Here is a 22,744-nt window from a genome sequence, read left to right as displayed (position 1 = left end):
ATAATTGCTGTAAGTGTTTAAAGAAAGGACAGGTAAGTCACTGTGAAGAAAGTGGTTCTTGAAATCTGAGGCCCCCATCTTCAGGAAGAGTAAGGGAATATTTGTTCCAGAGATTGTGCAAGATAATTGATCTGATTTTAATTCACGTTGCATAGATTAAAAGACGAGACGTGATGCATATGTTTTGGTCACCTCTTATTCACCCTGTTGGTGAGGGAGGGATTCCTGCACTGGGGTTATGGGGATGGGGATGGCTGAATACAAGTCACTTGACAGTGGACAGATGAGATTGATAGCAGTTCAATAGTTGCATATATCCACAGTGAGGGGAGGAAGACATTGTATGTGGCTATGCAGGGTCACGCAGGTTTGTGCTCAGGAACAGAATGAACAACCAGAGGCTGTGGGGGGCAGGCTTTATAGAATCAGGAGGGTGGAGTGACCCCTGGTTTCCAGGAGAGGATGTGACTTGGCTTGAATATTTCTTAGGACTTGGAACTGAAACTCAATACTCAGGGATAAGTATCCTCTGCCTAGGTCCTTTGATGAAAAGTGTTGTCTGGGTAGGCAACCTTACTCACAGAAACAGACTGGAAAGGAAGACTTGCGGTCGGGCCATTGGAGACCCTCCTGGTTTTATCAGCTACGTACATAAAAAAGCAGCATGTGATATTGAGCATTCATTTTTGGCCTTAAACTACATTATAATCTGCTCAAGATGGCAAAGCCAATGAAAAGTGCAGCTTGGTTTTGAATCTGAGTGCGTCTGGCCCAAAGTCCTTCATGAGCTCAAAGTGTATGCACTGGATACAAATGAAGGAGTGGACAAGTTTATGAATACCACTGAGTGTGTGCTGCCTCTTTCTACGTCATCCTCCTCTATTTCACTGAGTTTAGTCTAATCGCGAGGCACCCAGTACCCTAAGAATGTTCATGAGTATTTTATTACAGTTATAAAAGATGTCACCATTGGCAGAAGTGAGGTAAAGTGTACACAGGGTTGTTTTTGCAACTTCCTGGGAGTCAATAATTATTTCAAAACAAAATAAAATTTAAAATGCTCAGGGGCCTAAGGTTCCTGGCTTTGGAGATGGTCACTGTAGTCACTATAGGGCAGCAGAGTCATGGTCAAGCTTGCCATCTACATGGGCACTTTTCACTGTTTCTCACCCCACCTCCTGTCCTTAGTCTCTCCATATCAAGCCTAATTCTAGGTAATTATTAAAATCACTCTCTTGCACCCACTTCCAGTTCCTTGTCTCTCTTGTTTTGGCTTCCTTGTGTTCACTGGCTAAACTGCAGCCCTGGTTAAATCCAACTCTGCCTCCACTGTGTCTTTACCAGGAGACCTGGATCCTGTGGGAGAAGAGCACACAGCCAGGCTGACTGGTGTTTTTTTCTTACATCTTGTATCTTCAGTGCCAAGAATAGTGCCTGACACATAGTAAGCATTTAATATATATTTGTTTAATGAGTGAGTGAATAAAGGGTCATCTCTTGAGGGCTTCAGGCATCTAGGCACCCATAAAGATGGCTGTGTTAAGGACAGTAGACATATTCTCCCCTCCCCTTCTTTATCTTTTATTCTGTTTACAGTGTCTCCCAAATTCAGTCTGAGTAGAGCCAGCATTCAACAGGAAACTCTAAAGAGGGCTCTGATATTTATTAGTTCCTGAATGAAGTCTTCTTATATGTCACTCCAAAAAGTGGCATATAAGAAGGAGGAGACATTCATTATAGACATTATCTGATTTGAGGATACCTTCCACTTAGGTAGAGAATCCAGTTGTGTAAGTGAAATGACAGAAAGCAACGAAGATGCCTCTGTCCAAATGTCTTGATTACTTTCTTAAAACTGAAATCCGAGAGCCCTTCAAGGTGGCGGAGGAGTAAGACGTGAAGATCACCTTCCTCCCCACAAATACATCAGAAATACATCTGCTGTGGAACAACTCCTACAGAACACCTACCTAACACTGGCAGAAGACCTCAGACTTCCCTAAAGGCAAGAAACTCCTCACCTACCTGGGTAGGGCAAAAGAAAAAACAGAGACAAAAGAATAGGGACGGGACCTGCACCTCTGGGAGGGAACTGTGAAGGAGGAAAAGTTTCCACACACTAGGAAGCCCCTTCACTGGCAGAGATGAGGGGTAGCTGGTAGGAAGCTTTGGAGCCATGGAGAGAGCAGCAACAAGGGTGCAGAGGGCAAAGCGGAGAGATTCCCGCACAGAGGATCGGTGCCGACTAGCACTCACAAGCCCGAGAGGCTTGTGTGCTCACCCACCAGGGTGGGTGGGGGCTGAGAGCTGAGGCTCGGGCTTCGGAGGTCAGATCCCGGGGAGAGGACTGGGGTTGGCTGCGTGAACACAGCCTGAAGGGGGCTAGTGCACCACAGCTAGCCAGGAGGGAGTCCGGGAAAAGATCTAAAACTGCCTAAGAGGCAAGAGACAATTGCTTTGGGGTGAGCGAGGAGAGGTGATTCAAAGCGCTGTCTAAATGAGCTCCAGAAACGGGCGTGAGCCGCGGCTATCAGCGCGGACACAAGAGACGGGCATGAGATGCTAAGGCTGCTGCTACAGCCACCAAGAAGCCTGTGTGCAAGCACAGGTCACTATCCACACCTCCCCTCCTGGGAGCCTGTGCAGCCCACCACTGCCAGGGCACCGTGATCCAAGGACAACTTCCCCAGGAGAACACACGACACGCCTCAGGCTGGTGCAACGTCACAGTGACCTCTGCTACCGCAGGCTCGCCCCGCATCCATACCCCTCGCTCCCCCTGGCCTGAGTGAGCCAGAGTCCCCGAAGCAGCTGCTCCTTTAACCCCGTCCTGTCTGAGCAAAGAACAGACAACCTCAGGCAACGTGCACGCAGAGGCAGGGCCAAATCCAAAGCTGAACCGCGGGAGCTGTGCAAACAAAGAAGAAAACGGGAAGTCTCTCCCAGCAGCCTCAGGAGCAGCGGATTAAATCTCCACAATCTACTTGATGTACCCTGCATCTCTGGAATACCTGAATAGACAACAAATCATCCCAAAATTGAGGCAGTGGACTTTGGGAGCAACTGTAGACTTGGGGTTTGCTTTCTGCATCTAATTTGTTTCTAGTCTTATGTTTATCTTAGTTTAGTATTTAGAATTTATTTATCATTGGTAGTTTTGTTTATTGGTTTGGTTGCTCTCTTCTTTCTTTTTTTAAAAATTACTTTTAAATTATTTTTAATTTTAGTAACTATTTTTATTTATTTTTTCATTCTTTCTTTTGTTTTCCCTTTTCTTCTGAGCCGTGTGGCTGACAGGGTCTTGGTGCTCATCCGGGTGTTAGGCCTGAGCCTCTGAGGTGGGAGAGCCAAGTTCAGGACATTGGTCCACCAGAAACCACCCAGCTCCACTTAATATCAAACAGCAAATGGGGATATATGTATATATATAGCTGATTCACTTTGTTTTAAGGCAGAAACTAACAAACCATTGTAAAGCAATTATACTCTAATAAAGATGTTAAAAAAAAAAAAAGGGTGAAAGTTCTCCCAGAGATCTCCATCTCAATGCTAACACCCACCTCCACTCAACGACCAGCAAGCTACAGTGCTGGACACCCTATGATAAACAACTAGCAAGACAGGAACACAACCCCACCCATTAGTAGAGACCCTGCCTAAAATCATAAAAAGGTCACAGACACCCCAAAACACACCACTGGATGTGGTCCTGCCCATCAGAAAGACAAGATCCAGTCTCATCCACCAGAACACAGGCACCAGTCTGCTGCACCAGGAAGCCTACACAACCCACTGAACCAGCCTTAGCCACTGCAGGCAGACACCAAAAACAACGGGAACTACGAACCTGCAGCCTATGAAAAGGAGACCCCAAACACAGTAAGTTAAGCAAAATGAGAACATAGAGAAACACACAGCAGATGAAGGAGCAAGGTGAAAACCCACCAGACCAAACAAATGAAGAGGAAATAGGCAGTCTACCTGAAAAAGAATTCAGAGTAATGATAGTAAAGATGACCCAAAGTGTTTGAAATAGAATGGAGAAAATACAAGAAACATTTAACAAGGACCTAGAAGAACTAAAGAGCAAACAAACAATGATGAACAACAAAATAAATGAAATAAAAAATTCTCTAGAAGGAATCAATAGCAGAATAACTGAGGCAGAAGAAAGGATAAGAGACCTGAAAGATAAAATAATGGAAATAACTACTGCAGAGCAGAATAACGAAAAAAGAATGAAAATAATTGAGGACAGTCTCAGAGACCTCTGGGACAAGCTTAAACTCACCAACGTTTGAATTATAGGGGTTCCAGAAGAAGTAGAGAAAAACAAAGGGACTGAGAAAATATTTTAAGAGATTATAGTTGAAAACTTCCCTAAAATGGGAAAGAAAACTCAATCAAGTCCAGGAAGCACAGAGAGTCCCATACAGGATAAATCCAAGGACAAACATGCCAAGACACATATATTAATCAAACTATCAAAAATGAAATACAAAGAAAACATATTAAAAGCAGCAAGGGAAAAACAACAAATAATATAGAAGGGAATGCCCAGAAGGTTAACAGCTGATATTTCAGCAGAAACTCCGCAGGCCAGAATCTCAAACTCTTCCAAAATATAGCAGAGAGAGTAACACTCCCAGCTCATTATGCGAGGCCACCATTACCCTGATACCAAAACCAGACAAAGATGTCACAAAGGAAGAAACTACAGGCCAATATCACTGATGAACATAGATGCAAAAATCCTCAACAAAAAGTACCAAACAGAATCCAACAGCACATTAAAAGGATCAGACACCATGATCAAGTGGGGTTTATCCCAGGAATGCAATGATTCTTCAATTATACTCAAATGTAATAAACCACAATCAGTGTCATACACCATATTAACAAATTGAAGGATAAAAACCATATGATCACCTCAATAGATGCAGTTAAAGTTTTTGACAAGATTTAACACCTATTTATGATAAAAAAAAACCCTCCAGAAAGAAGGCATAGAGGGAACTTACCTCAACCTAATAAAGGCCATATATGACAAACCCACAGCCAACATCGTTCTCAATGGTGAAAAACTGAAACCATTTCCTCCAAGATCAGGAACAAGAGAAGGTTGTCCACTCTCACCACTGTTATTCAACCTAGTTTTGGAAGTTTTAGCCACAGCAATCAGACAAGAAAAAGAAATAAAAGGAATCCAAGTTGGAAAAGAAGAAATAAAGCTGTCACTGCAGATGACATGATACTATACCTAGAGAATCCTAAAAATGCTACCAGAAAATTATGAGAGCTAATCAATGAATTTGGTAAAGTAGCAGGATACAAAATTAATGCACAGAAATCTCTGGCATTCCTATATACTAATGATGAAAAATCTGAAAGAGAAATTAAGGAAACACTCCCATTTACCATTGCAACAAAAAGAATAAAATACCTAGGAATAAACCTACCTAAGGAGACAAAAGACCTGTTTGCAGAAAATTATAAGACACTGATGAAAGAAATTAAAGATGATACCAACAGATGGAGAGATATACCATGTTCTTGGATTGGAAGAATCAACATTGTGAAAATGACTCTACTACCCAAAGCAATCTACAGATTCAATGCAATCCCTGTCAAACTACCAGTGTCATTTTTCACAGAACTAGAACAAAAAATTTCACAATTTGTATGGAAACACAAAAGACCCTGAATAGTTGAAGCAATGTTGAGAAAGAAAAACGGAGCTGGAGGAATCAGGCTCCCTGACTTCAGACTGTACTACAAAGCTATAGTAATCAAGACAGTATGGTACTGGCCCAAAAACAGAAAGATAGATCAATGGAACAGGATAGAAAGCCCAGAGATAAACCCACGCACATATGGTCACCTTATTTTTGATAAAGGAGGCAAGAATATACAATGGAGAAAAGACAGCCTCTTCAATAAGTGGTGCTGGGAAAACTGGACAGCTACATGTAAAAGAATGAAATTAGAACACTCCCTAATGCCATACACAAAAATAAACTCAAAATGGATTTAAGACCTAAATGTAAGGCCAGAAACTATCAAACTCTTAGAGGAAAACATAGGAAGAACACTCTATGACATAAATCACAGCAAGATCCTTTTTGACCCACCACCTAGAGAAATGGAAATAAAAACAAAAATAAACAAATGGCACTCAATGAAACTTCAAAGGTTTTGCACATGGAAGGAAACCGTAAACAAGACAAAAAGACAGCCCTCAGAATGGGAGAAAATATTTGCAAATGAAGCAACTGACCAAGAATTAATCTCCAAAATTTACAAGCAGCTCATGCAGCTCAATACCAAAAAAAGAAACAACCCATTCCAAAAATGGGCAGAATACCTAGATATAGACATATCTCCAAAGAAGATATACAGATTGCCAACAAACACATGAAAAGATGCTCAACATCACTAATCATTAGAGAAATGCAAATCAAAACTACAGTGAGGTATCACCTCACACCAGTCAGAATGGCCATCATCAAAAATTCTACAAACAATAAGTGCTGGAGAGTGTGTGGAGAAAAGGGAGCCCTCTTGCACTGTTGGTGGGAATGTAAATTGATACAGCTCCTATGAGAACAGTATGGAGGTTCCTTAAAAGGTAAAAATATAACTACCATATGACCCAGCAATCCCACTACTGGGCATATACCCTGAGAAAACCATAATTCAAAAAGAGTCATGTACCAAAATGTTCATTGCAGCTCTATTTACAGTAGCCAGGACATGGAAGCAACCTAAGTGTCCACTGACTGATGAATGGATAAAGAAGACGTGTCACATATATACAATGGAATATTACTCAGCTGTGAAAGGAAACGAAATTATTTGTAGTGAGGTGGATGGACCTAGAGTCTGTCATACAGAGTGAAGTTAAGTCAGAAAGAGAAAAACAAATAGTGTATGCTAATGCATATATATGGAATCTCCAAAAAAAAAAAATTAGTTCTGAAGAACCTAGGGGCAGGACAGGAATAAAGACACAGACATAGAGAATGGACTTGAGGACACAGGGAGGGGGAAGAGAAAGCTGTGATGAAGTGAGAAAGTGGCATGGACATATATACACTACCAAGTGTAAAGTAGATAGCTAGTGGGAAGCAGCTGCACAGGGAGATCAGCATGGAGAGATCAGCTCAGTGCTTTGTGACCACCTGGAAGGGTGGGATGGGGAGGGTGGGAGGGAGATGCAAGAGGGAGGAGATATGGGGATATATGTATATGTGTAGCTGATTCACTTTGTTATAAGGCAGAAAGTAACGGAACATTGTAAAGCAATTATACTCCAATAAAGATGTTAAAAAAATAAATAAAAAGAAAATAAAAAATAAATCTTCAGGAAAAAAACCCTGAAATCCACTAGCAATGATACATAAGCGTTGCAATTTAGGCTATAATTTAGTATCTGAAAATAAAACAAGCAATTAACAGTTATTTCCATACCTTTTTTTATGAGTTAATTTGAGTAATATTTCTACCCTTGTTTTTGCTACATTTATTTTATTTTAACAACTTTAACACAGCGGTCTCTCTAACAGATTGCCTTTTCTTCAAGGGGAGTGAACACAGACTTTGATTTGTACTTTCCTAGTGCTTAACACGGTGCCTTTGGGACTTCCCTGGCGGTCCAGCAGTTAAGACTTCACCTTCCAATGCAGGGGGTGCAGGGTCAATCCCTGGTCAGGGAGTTAAGATCCCACATGCCTCCTGGCCAACAAAACCAACACATAAAGCAGAAGCAATATTGTAACAAGTTCAATAACGACTTTAAAAATGGTCTGCCTCAAAAAAAAAAACTTAAAAAAAAAAAAAGCCACCACAGTGCCTGGAACATAAGAAGCAGTTCCTAAATGTTTCCTAGAAAAAATAAAGATGTGAATGAATTTGTACACAATCATATTTATCCCACAATACTCTCAGCAATCCTCCTACATAGGCACATATTAAACTTTGAGATGGGAGGAAGTTATGCCTTTTTTTGTATGGTGGGAGAAAGATGATTATGAAATAGGAAGTGGGAAAAGACCCATCATGATAACTGGACCACAGTCATGTTCTCAGCACAATTTTGGTAGAATGTATATGGAAGTGGAGAATCTAGAAATTGGTATTTTGTATTGTTGTTTAAACGTTTTATTGTGATAAGAAAATAACATGAAATCTGTCCTCCCAACAAACTTTGGATACATTATTGTTGATTGTAGGTGCACTGTTGTGCAACAGATCTCTAGAGTTTATTCATCTTACTTAACTGAAACTTTATATCTGATGATTAACTCCACATTTCCACCTTCTCTGCAGTCACTGGTAACTACCAGTCTGGTCTTAGATTTTATGAATTTGACTATTTTAGATACCTCTTATAAGTGGAATTATATAATGTGTGTTTATTTCTGTGCCTAGCTTTATTTCACTTAGCGTCATGTCCTCAAGGTTCATCCATGTTGAATGTTAAAATAAATTTCTAGGCCCAAGATGGAGGCACTCCTGTTCAGGGTGCCATGTTAGCAAACCAAAACTTAGATAACGTCTGTGTACCTGTAAATGTTCCACTTGACTGGAAGCATAGTATATCCTGTCAGCCAGTCCCCAAACACCAAGCCAACTCTTGGCTCTATACTTACTTCCTTGTTCCTTGATCATTCTAAATAAGGTCATATGTGCAACCACAGCCAATCAACTTAAGCCCAATACTTCTTGTTTCCTGCTTGCCTTTTTCTATAAAGGCTTGCAGCCCTTTTCCCTTACTTTGCTGTTCTGGCACTCTTGATTGGTGGAGCCTGCCTGCTTCAAGAAGTGTTAAATAAAGTTCGTTTGTATTACCTATATTATCTTATTTAATCATTTGACATGTTGCATATTGCAGAATTTTCTTCTTTTTTAAAAGCTGAATAGTATTTCATTGTATGTATATACCACATTTATTAATTTTTAACTTTTTAAATATAATTTTTTATTGAGTTATATTTGATGCACAATTATATGATTACAGGTGTACAATATAGCAATTCACAATTTTTAGAGGTTATACTCCATTTATAGTTATAATAAAATATTGGCTATATCCTCTGTGTTGTACAACATATCTTTTACCTTATTTTATACATAATAGTTTGTACCTTTTAATCCCCTACTCCAGCTTGCTCCTACTCCATCTTGCCCCTCCCCCCTTCCCTCACCCACCTAGTAACCACTAGTTTGTTCTCTATATCTGTGAGTCTGTTTCTTTTTTGTTATATTCACTAGTTCGTTGTATTTTTTAGATTCTACATGTAAATGATGTCATAAGTATTTGTCTTTCTTTGTCTGACTTATTTCACTTAACATAATACCCTCCAAGTCTATCCATGTTGTTGCAAATGGCAAAATTTCCTTCTTTTTTATGGCTAAGTAGTATCACTTTGTATGTATATACCACTTTCTTTTATCCATTTATCTGTAGATGGACACTTAAGTTTACTGCCATATCTTGGCAATTGTAAATAATGCTGCTATGAACACTGGGGTGCACGTATCTTTTTGAGTTAGTGTTTTTGTTTTTTCTGGATAAATACCCAGGAATGGAATTGCTGGTCCTAGGGTAGTTCTATTTTTAGTTTTTTGAGAAATCTCCATATTGTTTTTCACGGTGGCTGCACCAAGGTACATTCCTACCAACAGTGTGCAAAGGTCCCCTTTTCTCCACATCCTTGCCAACATTTGTTATTTGCGGTCTTTTTGATGATAGCCATTCTGACAGGTGTGAGGTGATATCTCATTGTGGTTTTGATTTGCATTTCCCTGATGATTAACGATGTTGAGTATGTTTTCATTTGCCTGTTGGCCATTTGCATTTCCTCTCTAGAAAAATATCTATTCAGATCTTCTGCCCATTTTTTAATTGGGCTATTAGGTTTTTTGATGTTGAGTTGTATGAGCTGTCTATATATTTTGAATATTAACCCCTTTGATCAGATAATTTGTAAATATTTCATCCCATTCAGTAGGCTTTTTGTTTTATCAGTGGTTTCCTTTGCTGTGCAAAAGCTTTTAAGTTTAATTAGCTCCCATTAGTTTATTTTTGCTTTTATTTCCTTTGCTTTAGGAGACAGATCCAAAAAAAATATTGCTATGATTTATGTCAGAATTGTTCTGCCTGTTTTCCTCTAGGGTTTTATAGTTTCTGGTCTTACATTTAAGTCTTTAATCCATTTTGAGTTTCTTTTTCTGTATATGGTGTTAGAGAATGTTATATGATGCCAGCATCACCCTGATACTAAAACCAGACAAACATATCCCCAAAAAAGAATATTACAGGTCAATATCACTGATGAACGTAGATGCAAAAACCCCCAACAAAATATTAGCAAACAGAATCCAACAATACATTAAAAAAGATTATACACCATAATCAAGTGGGATTTATCCCAGGGATGCAAGAATTTTTCAATATCCACAAATCAATCAGTGTGATAACGTCACATTAACAAATTGAAGAATAAAAATCATATGATCATCTTAAAAGATGCAGAAAAAGCTTTTGACAAAATTCAACATCCATTTATGGTAAACACTCTCCAGAAATTGAGCATAGAGGGACCTTACCTCAACATAATAAAGACCATATATGACAAACCCACAGCTAACTTCATATGCAGTGGTGAAAAGCTGAAAGCATTTCCTCTAAGATCAGGAACAAGACAAGGATGCCCACTCTCATCACTTTTATTCAACATAGTTTTGGAAGTCCTAGCCACAACAATCAGACAAGAAAAAGAAATAAAAGGAATCCAAATTGGAAGGAAGAGGTAAAACTGTCACTATTTTCAGATGACATGATACTATACATGTAAAATCCTAAAGATGCCACCAAAAAACTACTAGAGCTCATCAATGAATTTGGTGAAGTTGCAGGATACAAAATTAATATATAGAATTCTGTTGCATTTCTATACACGAACAACGAAATATCAGAATGGAAACAATCCCATTTACCATCACATCAAAAAGAATAAAGTACCTAGGAAAAAACCTACCTAAGAGGTAAAAGACCTGTACTCCAAATACTGCAAGACGCTGATGAAAGAAATCGAAGATGACACATACAGATGGAAAGATATACTATGTTCTTGGATTGGAAGAATTAACATTGTTAAAATGACCATACTACCCAAGGCAATCTACAGATTCAGTGCAATCCCTATCAAAATACCAATGACATTTTTCACTGAACTAGAACAAATAATTTTAAAATCTGTAGAGAAACTTAAAAGACCCCGAATAGCCAAAACAATCCTGAGGAAGAGGAACAGAGCTGGAAGAGTTATGCTTCCTGACTTCAGACTATACTACACAGCTATAGTCATCAAAAAGTATGGTACTGGCACAAAAACAGGCACACAGATCAACAGAACAGAATAGAGAGCCCAGTAATAACCCCCTGCACTTATGGTCAGTTAATCTATGACAGAGGAGACAAGAATATACAATGGAAAAAAGACAGTCTCTTCAATAAGTGGTGATAGGAAAACTAGACAGCTACATGTAAAAGAATGAAATTAGAACATTCTCAAATACCATATGTATATACCACATTTAGAAATTAATATTCTTAAAACCACCCATGCCCAGGTACCCATTGAAAAGTGATCCTGCATTCTCAGGGCTATGATACACTAGGCCGAAGACTGCTCTCTAGAGGGTAAGCTCTGTAAGAGCTATCTTGGACACCACTAAATCCTCTGAACTTATCATAGTGTTGGACCCATAATAAGTATTCAAAAAACATTCATTGAATAAATAAATGAATGAGATAGGCCCATCACTGTTGTTGCTGTTTCTTCAAATCTTGCTTCTTAACTAAATCTGATGCCTGATTAAAAGCCACCTTCACTAACTCATCTTAATCCTGTTTATTAAAAAAAATTTTTTTTGCCAAATCCCATTGTACGGGGCACAATAGAGACTCTTTATTGGTCTTAATGATCTAAATGTACTTAGGGTAAGTCCATGTAAGTAGACTACCCACTAAAACATCCAGGACTTGGTTTTGCCGTTCTGTATTTACTTGGATGACATGCTAGGAATTATTTTTCAGTTCAAATGATCTTTTCTGTCTGCTTATAAATTCTTATTGTTTCAATGCCATCCATGGCTAATTCAAATAACCATTGAAAAAGAAAGTTCATACCATTTTTCCCCTTGAAAGGTTACTCTTTTTAGTTTAATTGCTATTGTTGTATTTTAGCAAGGTATTGCTGCAAACAAAGCTAAGATTTTTTATAGTGTAATTTTTTTTAAAGCTACAGCAACCTTATAATCTCAATTGGATTGTCACAAAATCATTTGTATTTATAATTAAGTTTGAACATTAGAGCCAGTACTTTGAGTCCGACTGATTTGAGATATATTTATTTAAGCTGACAAAATGAAATTATATTTAAGGCAGGACAAGAAATATTTAACATAAAATTTTCTCTGCTGTTTGAGCCACTGTCTCCTCCTCTTTAATGTGCATTGTGCATCTACATTGTACCTTAACTAGATCCCCTTAGAAAACACAGGAATGCCTGCTCACCAAAAAAAGCAATTAACTCCTGGTGCCAGCAAGATAACTACTTAGGAGATAACATTCCTCCTCAATCCTGTAAGGGGTCATGATGACCTACTACTCACCTTGTTGGACTGTGCAAACTGTCATTATGTTACTTTGATGTATAACCCTTTGTCTCAAAAACTTATATAACTGTGCTTTGACTTCTAGTGGGGAAATAGTCCTCGGTAGTTCCTGAAAGACTGTGTCCTGCTTTATAATCCTCAGGTTAGCCCGAATAAAATTCTCTATTTCTTTCTTAGATTGACTGTTGACTAAGTTTTTTTCATTGACAAAGCCTTCGTACTATCTGGGGCATATTGTTCAATTTTTCATTTAAAATAACTCTCTCAACATCATTTACCATTGACTGGGAACTTCTGAATTTGACTTGTTTCACTAATCCTGGCCTACTTTGCAATGCATTCCAAGTAACTTTATTTTATACAGGTTACATGTAGTGAATGAAAAGCAAGTATGATTTAATGCTTTTGGGGTAGAGAATATTTCAGAACATAAATATGTTTTCTTAATATGTGATTATAATGATGTCTTAAGATATAAAGAAAGTTGGTCTAACAAATGCTAATTTTTCTTAATGGAGGTAGCATGTAAAAGCAACATCATAAAAATACCTTAGATATGTGTGTATCCCATAATTCTACAGATTATGTTAACCTTAGAATTTCCACATAAAAATACTGATAGTGTTCATTTAGACTCAGGTCTCACTCACTATTTAGCAGAGCACTCATACCCAGATCTTTCCATTCAGACTGGAGTTTATGTGAGTTTTTCACATGTGCTCCGAACACTCTCTTTCTAGACAGAGAATAGTATAAGAATACCCCCATTGAGAGGAAGGCAGAAAGGGGGGAACACATTCCTAGAAATGGGAGCATTCCCTGATCACTGCTGAAACACCTATTCACTAATAAACATGCAGTGTCTTAGTAATACAATTGCTATTACTATTACCACCACGTATCTTACTTCTCTTCTGCTTCCCAATGACCCGCGGTTCACTCTTCAACTTCATTTTAAAGGGACATCATCCTATCCTGTATTTGGGGTCAGGCGGTGGTGGCGGCAGCTAGTGAAAGGTAGAGTTAGAAACTAGGAGCAGGCAGCAGGGGGAGCCAGGTTGCAAGAAGCCAGGTGAAAACCGGTGGAGAATGGTCAGTGACATGAAGGCCATAGAGCCACAAAGGTTCCAAACAGCAACAGGTTGTCCTGAAAACACAAAGCCTGAACGTGCCAAGGCAACACTTGGGAAGTAGGCAGAGATAGTGATATCCATGTTCTTCTGACCCTGTCGCCTGCCCTTTCTGGGACCATCCTCTTGCAGCTCTTCTTTTGGGCATCCATGTCCTTTCCCAGCCTGCGGTGTTCATGCCATCTCAGAGCAGCCTGTACTGTTCTGGTCCCTTTATCTAGTATAGACTTTTCCTACTCAGGGCTCTAAACCATGAGGAATTTGTTCTAGGTGATCTGGTGACCAATATATGCCAAGGGGGTAGTAGGTGCTACAGTGTAACGTCACCTTTTCCAAATTAAGTTCGTGAAACTTACATTGATGCATCTAGAAGAGATAGGAATTTCAGGCAGATCAAAAAGGAAACAATTTGGCGGAATAATTTGCTCTTTGATGCCTCCAAAATTTTGTCTCCTAAGAGGTCTTTCTAAAGTGTTCAGCATTCATAGAAGAGATTTGCCTCAGAATCATAGGATTTTATAGCTAAGGAGGGATTATCTCTGCCATTATTTATTAATGGCTCCCAGGACAGGTCTCCACAATGGGTGCTCACACAGTGCTTGTTAATAAACAACAATAACAGAGAAATAAAAAACTTCTGTCCTATAATGACATCTGTTGTCACTGTTTGTGACATGCACAAAATACAATGGATGAAATCCATAATCGAAGTATGAAAGCAGCTTTTTACAGATGTCCTGGTACTGAATTATTACAAAATAATGGCACTTCGATTGGTCTGTTTAATTCTAATGTGGTTGCTATAGGTGAAAGCAATTTTAGAGCAGTCTCTGTCTATGAATGGGAGAAGTAAATTGACTACTTCAGGGATTTTAAGGCTGCTGAAAAAACCCTCTGCCATCTGCTCCCTAAAATATCTCCCTTGCTTTCTGTTGCCTGAAATTCTGCAAATGGTGCTCCAGATTTTCCCTTCTGTTTCCTTTCTCCATGAAAATAAAATGACAAAACAGATTCACCTGGGGAGATAATAGAAAATTCCCCATGCTTGGACCTGACCCCCAGAGTGCCTGATTTTATTAGTCTGGATTAGGGCCCAGGTATTGGAGTTGTTTTTAAAAGTCCCTGGTAATTTTAATATGCAGCCAGTGTCCATAAACACCGTTAGTGAAACACTAAAATGTACTCGTTTGCACCCTAGTGTGGGCATTTTGTTCTTGTTTTCTTTTCAACCATATCTTCCTCAAAAACAGGTTACTAGAAGGGAGAAGGACAGTAAAGAAAACTGGATTCTAAAGGAAATTGACGGTCAAACTGGAGAGACTGGAGTGGAAGACCTGGGGATTCCAAAAACCTGCATTGTCCATTTCACAATGCTTGAAGGTTAGGCTTGCTAGGTTTAACGACAAACAATGGGGAAAAGACAAACTGTAGCCTCCCCTGCCTTCCCCGGGGCATTTAAGGAGACCTCCACAAGTAGGTCGGGGGAAATAGGCACACTGATCTGTAAGCAGCAGGAGAAGTTTTAAGATGTTGCTGTCACAATTGCTTCTGCCCTGCCAACCCATCAGGGAGCTGCATCGTCTCTCCTTTGAGTTGAAATTCCAGATTAATGCGCCTGAAAATTGGATTAGCTCAGTGACTGCTCAGAGATCCATGGTGAAATGAAAACAAGTCAGAATAGAAACAATCTGTGGCTAGGTGCTACAGAATCTTTTCAGCTTGGTGTTTTCAGGGTTAAAGTGAATCTGAATTGGTAATACAACATGGGCAAATCAAAGTTAGGGTTAGAGCTAAAATGTTCTAAAATGTTCTCAGGTGTCAAAATGTCATAGGGTGAACAACCAATACGTAGACATGTTTTCTTTCCGGCTATGAATCCTTTGCTTTTCTTTGCCTAGATGTTCCTCAGGTTTTTCAAAGCAGCAAGACTGGTCCAAGAGAATAAAATAGAAGGGGCATAAAGGTAGCCTTTGTAAGGAGTTAACTTATCTTTTTAAACTGCTTGAGAATCCTAGAAGTATTTTGCCTCTTATGAACAAAAAATGGAGGCATCTGATTAAGTTGGCTCCCTGGCATTGCTTTGGGGATGGATCTGTGCAGAGTTGGATTTCCTTTGAAGCTGAAGCCCCAGGGCCCCTCACTTGCACTAGCCCCATCTCAAGCCCTGCAAGGAGGGGCCCTAGCAGTGGGTTCTAATGGTCATATGTTTTGTAAATTTGAAAAAATATGTAATATTTTAATAGCAATCAATTAAGACTATTTTCTCTACTCCAAATTTTCCTCTGACATGCTTTCTCTCATGGTATGTGGCCTTGGAGGGACTGTATGCATTTTGGGGATCTGGCTAAGGGATTTATGAGATAAGTTGTGTAGTTTGCAGTCACTTTAGTATATACCTAAGTTATTGATAGGTGTTCTAGTGTTCACATAGTTTACAGGGACACACCTCTGCTCCCTATCTATATGCTCATCTGGCATCCTCACCTAAAGCCACAGTATCATGATATAAACTAGCTCCAGAAGTACGTTGGTAGGAAAAGGGGTGAAACAAAGCTTGGAATGTGTGGAGCCAGAAACTAGTCCATGGAAAATTCTCTCAACTATCAGACATGTAAAATTGTAAATGGAGGATTTAGTTCGTATTGATACCTAATTAAAGCAGAAGTTCTTTCTAGTCAGTAACACTCCCATCTTTTTTTTTGTGTGTGTGGGATATACATGAAATAGAATTGATCAGAATTACTGTGTTTATAGGACACAAATCTATAGCAGTAGGGCCAACTGAAGTTGCATATTTTATGTACTCCAGCACATCAGATGGCACCTTAGAATATCTGATATATCTTGCCTAAGTTGGCAGTTTCAGACCAAACTGCAGGTAAAATTGTCTGCAATAAAATGAAGCAATCAACTGTGCTAGAAGAAAACAATGACATATTCTGCTAGACTCTGTATTGGAAAATGTGTCAAAATGATTATAGGAAGAAGTGGTCAGAGTATGCAAAAAATGGAGGAAAAAGGTATTATAGAGGTGTTTTTGTTAGTTGATAGATGTGTTATCTTTTTGGTTTTGTAATGTTTTCATTTTTAGGCTTTTTTTAAAAAATAGATCTTTATTGGAGTATAATTGCTTCACAATACTGTGTTAGTTTCTGTTGTACAACAAAGTGAATCAGCCATATGCATACATACATCCCCATATCCCCTCCCTCTTGAGCCTCCCTCCCACCCTCCCTATCCCACCCCTCTAGGTGGTCACAAAGCACCGAGCTGATGTCCCTGTGCTATGCGGCTGCTTCCCACTAGCTAACTATTCTACATTCAGTAGTGTATATATGTCGATGCTATTCTCACTTCGCCCCAGCTTCCCCTTCCCCAGCTGTGTCCTCAAGTCCATTCTCTATGTCTACATCTTTATGCCTGCCCTGCCACTATGTTTATCAGTACCATTTTATTCTTTTTTTAGATTCCAAATATATATGCTAAAATGCGGTGTTTGTTTTTCTCTTTCTGACTTACTTCACTCTGTATGACAGACTGTAGGTCCATCCACTTCACTACAAATAACTCAGTTTCATTTCTTTTTATGGCTGAGTAATATTCCATTGTATGTATGTGCCACATCTTCTTTATCCATTCACCTGTTGATGGACATTTAGGTTGGTTCCATGTCCTGGCTATTGGAAATAGTGCTGCAATGAACATTGTGGTACATGACTCTTTTTGAATTATGGTCTTCTCAGGGTATATGCCTAGTAGTGGGAATGCTGGGTCATATGGTAGTTCTATTTTCAGGTTTTTAAGTAAACTCTATACTGTTCTTCATGTTGGTTGTATCAATTTACATTCCCACCAACAGCACAGGAGGGTTCCTGTTTCAGCACACCCTTTCCAGCATTTATTGTTTCTAGATTTTTTTGATAATGGCCATTCTGACCAGTGTGAGGTGATACCTCACTGTAGTTTTGATTCGCATTTCTCTAACAATAGCAATGTTGAGCATCTTTTCACGTGCCTCTTGGCCATCTGTATGTCTTCTTTGGTGAAATATCTATTTAGGTCTTCTGTCCGTTTTTTAATTGAATTGTTTGTTTTTTTGATATTGAGCTCCATGAGCTGTTTGTATATTTTGGAGATTAATCCTTTGTCCATTGTTTCATTTGCAAATATTTTCTCCCATTCTGAGGGTTGTCTTTTTGTCTTGTTTATGGTTTCCTTTGATGTGCAAAAGCTTTGAAGTTTCATTAGGTCCCATTTGTTTATTTTTGTTTTTATTTCCATTACTCTTGGAGGTGGGTCAAAAAAGATCTTGCTGTGGTTTATGTTAAAAACCATATGATCATCTCAACAGATGCAGAAAATAGGCATAAAGGGAACCTCCCTCAACATAATAAAGGCCATATATGACAAACCCACAGCAAACATCATACTTAGTGGTGAGAAACTGAAAGCATTTCCACCAAGATGAGTAACAAGACAAGTATGTCCACTCTTGCCACTTGTATTCAACATAGTTTTGGAAGTCCTAGCCACGGCAATCAGAGAAGAAAAAGAAATAAAAAATTGGAAAAGAAGAATTAAAATGGTCACTGTTTGCAGATAACATGATACTAAACATAGAAAACCCTAAAGATGCCACCAGAAAACTACTAGAACTAATCAATGAATTTGGTAAGGTTGCAGGATACAAAATTAATGCACAGAAATCTCTGGCATTCCTATACACTAACAACAAAAATCAGAAAGAGAAATTTAGGCTTTTTAAAACTTATAATTTGTTGTGACTTCTTTTCTCCTTCTAAATAAATACCACTTTTATACCCTAATCTGATATTCTCAGTTTTGTATTCTTAAAGAGCTTCCAAATTAAGTGACAGGCTGCACAAAACTTGGATCTGGAGAGAAATTTTCACATTATGGACAAGTCATAAAGCATAATTTTCCAAGGGACTTGTGGGCCCTGAGCTGCTATTTTTCTACTTGCTCAGGAGTCAGAAAGTTGGATTCTCTTCTGAATTTTGCCATTTATTGGCTGAGTGGTCAGACCCAGATCTCTGAGGAAGGGAAAAAGGGAGATTCATGCTATTTATTGGACATCCAGTAATAAAATGCCATTAGCATACCAGTGCTTTTCATCCCTGATCCCATTTAATCCTCACAACTGGTTTAAGAGATTGGAGGAAACTAAGATGAATGGATGAAGAGCTCACACCAAGTGAATGCACTGGAATTAGAATCTGACTTTAGGGGCTATGATTTTTGCCATCACTTACAGATTTAAGACTCTCATATTCCTCAGTTATAAAATTGTAATAATTATGTCTTATTTACCTGTTTCCCAGGGTTGTGTCAACCATCAAATGAGGGAGGCTGTGAGAAAGGACTTTAAATATTATTCTATAAACATGAAACAGTGCTTGTGGTGTGCAGCTCTGTATGCAGCCCATGTGATTTGGGGTATTAAATTATTCAACAATAACAGCTTTGAGATATTGCAGCAAATGGAGCTCCTCAAATGTGTTTCAAAAGTAGTGACACTGCAGGTTTTCTGTGCCCTCTGGGTTAGTTGTTTTCTGCTTGGACCCCAATAGAGATATGTCTCTTTTTACCATAGGAGCTCTTGGCTCCACCCAGAGCAGAGAACAGAAACACAGAAGGATAATCACAATGGTAAAAAGAAACAAAGAGCTTAGAGCTAAGTTTGCAGAAAGAAATGACCATTAATACAAAGCATATTAGAGAAAGTTGTCATCCACCAAAAGCAGTTATTAAAGTTTTGTTCATTTCAGTGAACCTTGTGCTTTTGCAGAGTCTCAGAATAATATGTTAAATGTATTACAGGCTTAAATTACAAGGTTACTAGTAGAATTTGGAAGATGATAAATCCAGACGAGACCAACACAGAGTCTGTTCTCCTGGCCAGGCTGGGTAAGGGAGATTAATTTCTTATTGAGAAGGAACTTTTCGTTAATATCAGGATAAAATTGTAGATTTATTTAGAGAAAGTTGTATATGTCAATTCAGGGTAAAATTGTAGAATTATTTAGAGAAAGTTCAAGTTAACTGTATTTTAATAAGTACAGTTTCTTCATTTCGAAGAATATGATTAGTAGTTCTCAATTAAGCCATTTTTTTATTCAAATGATATGAATTTTAAAATCTAGGTATTTTTATAGATAGGTACTTGAATGAGGTAGATCGTACATTTTATTATAGTCAAGATTCTCTTTTCTGGAAAAAGGTAAAACTGGTTTAGAAGAACTGCTTTAAAAAGGTTTATTAGTGGGGCTTCCCTGGTGGCGCAGTGGTTGGGAGTCTGCCTGCCGATGCAGGGGACATGGGTTCATGCCCCAGTCCGGGAAGATCTCACATGCTGTGGAGTGGCTAGGCCCGTGAGCTATGGCCGCTGAGCCTACACGTCCGGAGCCTGTGCTCCGCAACGGGAGAGGCTGCAGCAATGAGAGGCCCGCGTAATGCAAAAAAAAAAAAGGTTTATTAGTGAATGGGCTACATGTAAGGCCACACTGAGATGTAGAATTTGATAGGCAGTTAAAAACTTGATCTTTTTCAGACAGAAATTTTAAAAATATATTTTAAACTTTTATGCAGTGGAGGTGAGGAGAAACTTTTTTCTAAGAAGTTATGACGGGCAGAATCATATACAGACATCCCATGGAAATATTGCAGGTTCAGTTCCAGACCACCGCAATGAAGTGAATATTGCAATAAAGCCAGTCAGATAAGTTTTTTCGTTTCCTGGTGAATATAAAAGTTACGTTTACACTATACGGTAGCCTCCTAAGTGTACAGTAGCATTATGACTAAAAAACAATTACATATCTTAATTAAAAAATACTTTATCGCTGAAAGATGCTAACCATCATCTGTGACTGTGCAGAGTTGCCATAAACCTTCAATTTGTAAAACATACAGTATCTTCAAAGCACAATATAGGAGATAGGCATTAATACTATCCAAAATATTTGTCAAACTATTTTCTATTTATCTAGTTCTTATCTTTGCATTTTTCTGTTATAATATTTTTAACTTGTAGATGCTATAGAATTCCAAGACAACTTCTTAGAAGTAGTTTTTTACTTTAGTAAACTGAACTACTCACCCTCATAAGCAGACCTATGTCTGGCTTTAGTTGTTTTTAGAACCTTAGCTCACTTTGCTGACATCTAACTCACTAAAATTATATATGGGTAGGGGGAAAATATTCAAAAGATAAAGTAGTAAAGAGATCGTATTTGTGGTTACCAGAGGTGAGGGGTTGGAGGAAGGGAAATTGGATATAAGCAGTCAAAAGTATGAACTTCCAGCTTTAAGATAAATAAGTACTAGGGATGTAACGTATAGCATGATAAATATAACTAACATTGCTGTGTGTTATACATGAAAGTTGTTAAGAGAGTAAATCCCAAGAGTTCTCATCACAAGAAAAAATTTTTTTTCTTTTTCTTTCATTTTGTATCTATATGAGATGATGGATGTTTGCTAAACTTATTGTGGAATAATTTCATGATGTATGTAAGTCAAATTATTATGCTGTATACCTTACAGCGCTATATGTCAATTATATCTCAGTAAAACTGGAAGGAAAAAAAGAGATAAAGTAGTACAGTAAGGGGTGTTTTGAATTTTAATTTCATTCTGTCTACTTTAATGGGAGTGGGACCAATTTACGTTGTGTGACTTTTTCCCAGTGATGTTTTATTATTCATTAGACATCAGTGTCCCAAGCAACCTCCTGGCTTATCTGTCCATTAATCCAGCTCAAGGTCAGAGTTACTTATTTTGTTTTTCCTTGTCTTGATCTCCTCTTCTAAGTTATGTTTTGCTTGGTTCTTATTTTTAATCTCTATTTACATTTTGCTGTTTTATTTCATACTCTGCCATTAAGTCATATTAAATCTTTTGTGGAGAGTGATAAGGCATAAATCAAATAATATTGGCTGTTTCCATCTATCTTTTTTTTTTTTTGCGGTACGTGGACCTCTCACTGCTGTGGCCTCTCCCGTTGTGGAGCACAGGCTCCGGACATGCAGGCTCAGTGGCCATGGCTCCGCGGCATGTGGGATCTTCCCAGATCCGGGGCACGAACCCGTGTCCCCTGCATCGGCAGGCAGACTCTCAACCACTGTGCCACTGGGGAAGCCCTGTTTCCATCTATCTGACCTGTCTCCTTTGTTTTCATCTCTTCCATCTTCCTCAGAGTGATCAGAATTCTGATGATATGGTGGCCTGACACATCCACTCTCAACTCTAATCCAACTATCAACTCTGTCTCTATAGAGAAACAGGTGCTTAGACTGCAGGGTGTGTGGGAACACTCTGACCTTTCCAGGGGCTGGATGTTTAGGATGGTTCTTGATTCTGGGCCTGGCAGTTGGCCTGGGAGGAAATTCTGAATTCTTTTGTTCCTGAAGAAAGATTGTACCTCTGAGTTCTGTGGATCCCTCAGAGGAAGAGCCCTGTCATTCCATTCATTGTCATTATAGGAAGACCTGCTCATTGTCAAATCTTTGGAGAGGCCTTGATCCTCCTTATGTCAGAGATCAGCAATCAAGCTTTTTCCTGCGTTGGCAGAAAGAACTGAAGAGTTTCCAGTTTCATGTCCCTGTCTGTGAAGAGCAGTACTTCCTACCACTTGTGGGTTTCCATCACTCCCAGGTACCCTAGTAGCTTGTTATGTAAATAAACTCATGGGTATGCTAAGGAAATCATCACAATCTAAGGGGACCCAGCAGCAGTGTCTCAGAGATAGAACAAGGAGAGAGAGAGAGAGAGACAGTGAGAGAGAGAGAGAGAGAGAGAGAGAGGTAGAGAGAGAGAGAGAAAAAGAGACAGAATGGATAAAAAGAATAGGAAACCTTCTAGTATAGTAATAAAACTGTTAGAGGAGACAGATGATGATTAGAATAACC

At 38.8% G+C, this 22,744-nt stretch overlaps 1 protein-coding gene across 4 annotated transcripts in view; it reads left to right on the top strand.

The window, feature by feature from the left end:
• GRXCR1 (glutaredoxin and cysteine rich domain containing 1) overlaps positions 1-22,744 on the top strand; it is a 313,061-nt gene that overhangs the window by 127,368 nt on the left and 162,949 nt on the right. For 3 of the 4 annotated variants that reach the window (XR_003001320.1, XR_003001318.1, XR_003001317.1), the window contains one exon: positions 22,319-22,490. The exons of the other annotated variant lie outside the window; for it this stretch is intronic. The gene's annotated coding sequence lies outside the window, so the exon portion shown is untranslated. The remainder of the gene's footprint in view (positions 1-22,318; positions 22,491-22,744) is intronic. 4 annotated transcript variants of the gene reach the window in all.

Source organism: Neophocaena asiaeorientalis, unplaced genomic scaffold (assembly GCF_003031525.2).
Source record: "Neophocaena asiaeorientalis asiaeorientalis breed wild unplaced genomic scaffold, Neophocaena_asiaeorientalis_V1.1 scaffold39, whole genome shotgun sequence".
In the NCBI taxonomy this organism is placed as follows: Eukaryota; Metazoa; Chordata; class Mammalia; order Artiodactyla; family Phocoenidae; genus Neophocaena; species Neophocaena asiaeorientalis.
Note: the sequence above shows the minus strand (reverse complement) of the source record. Positions and strands in the feature narration are given on the sequence as shown.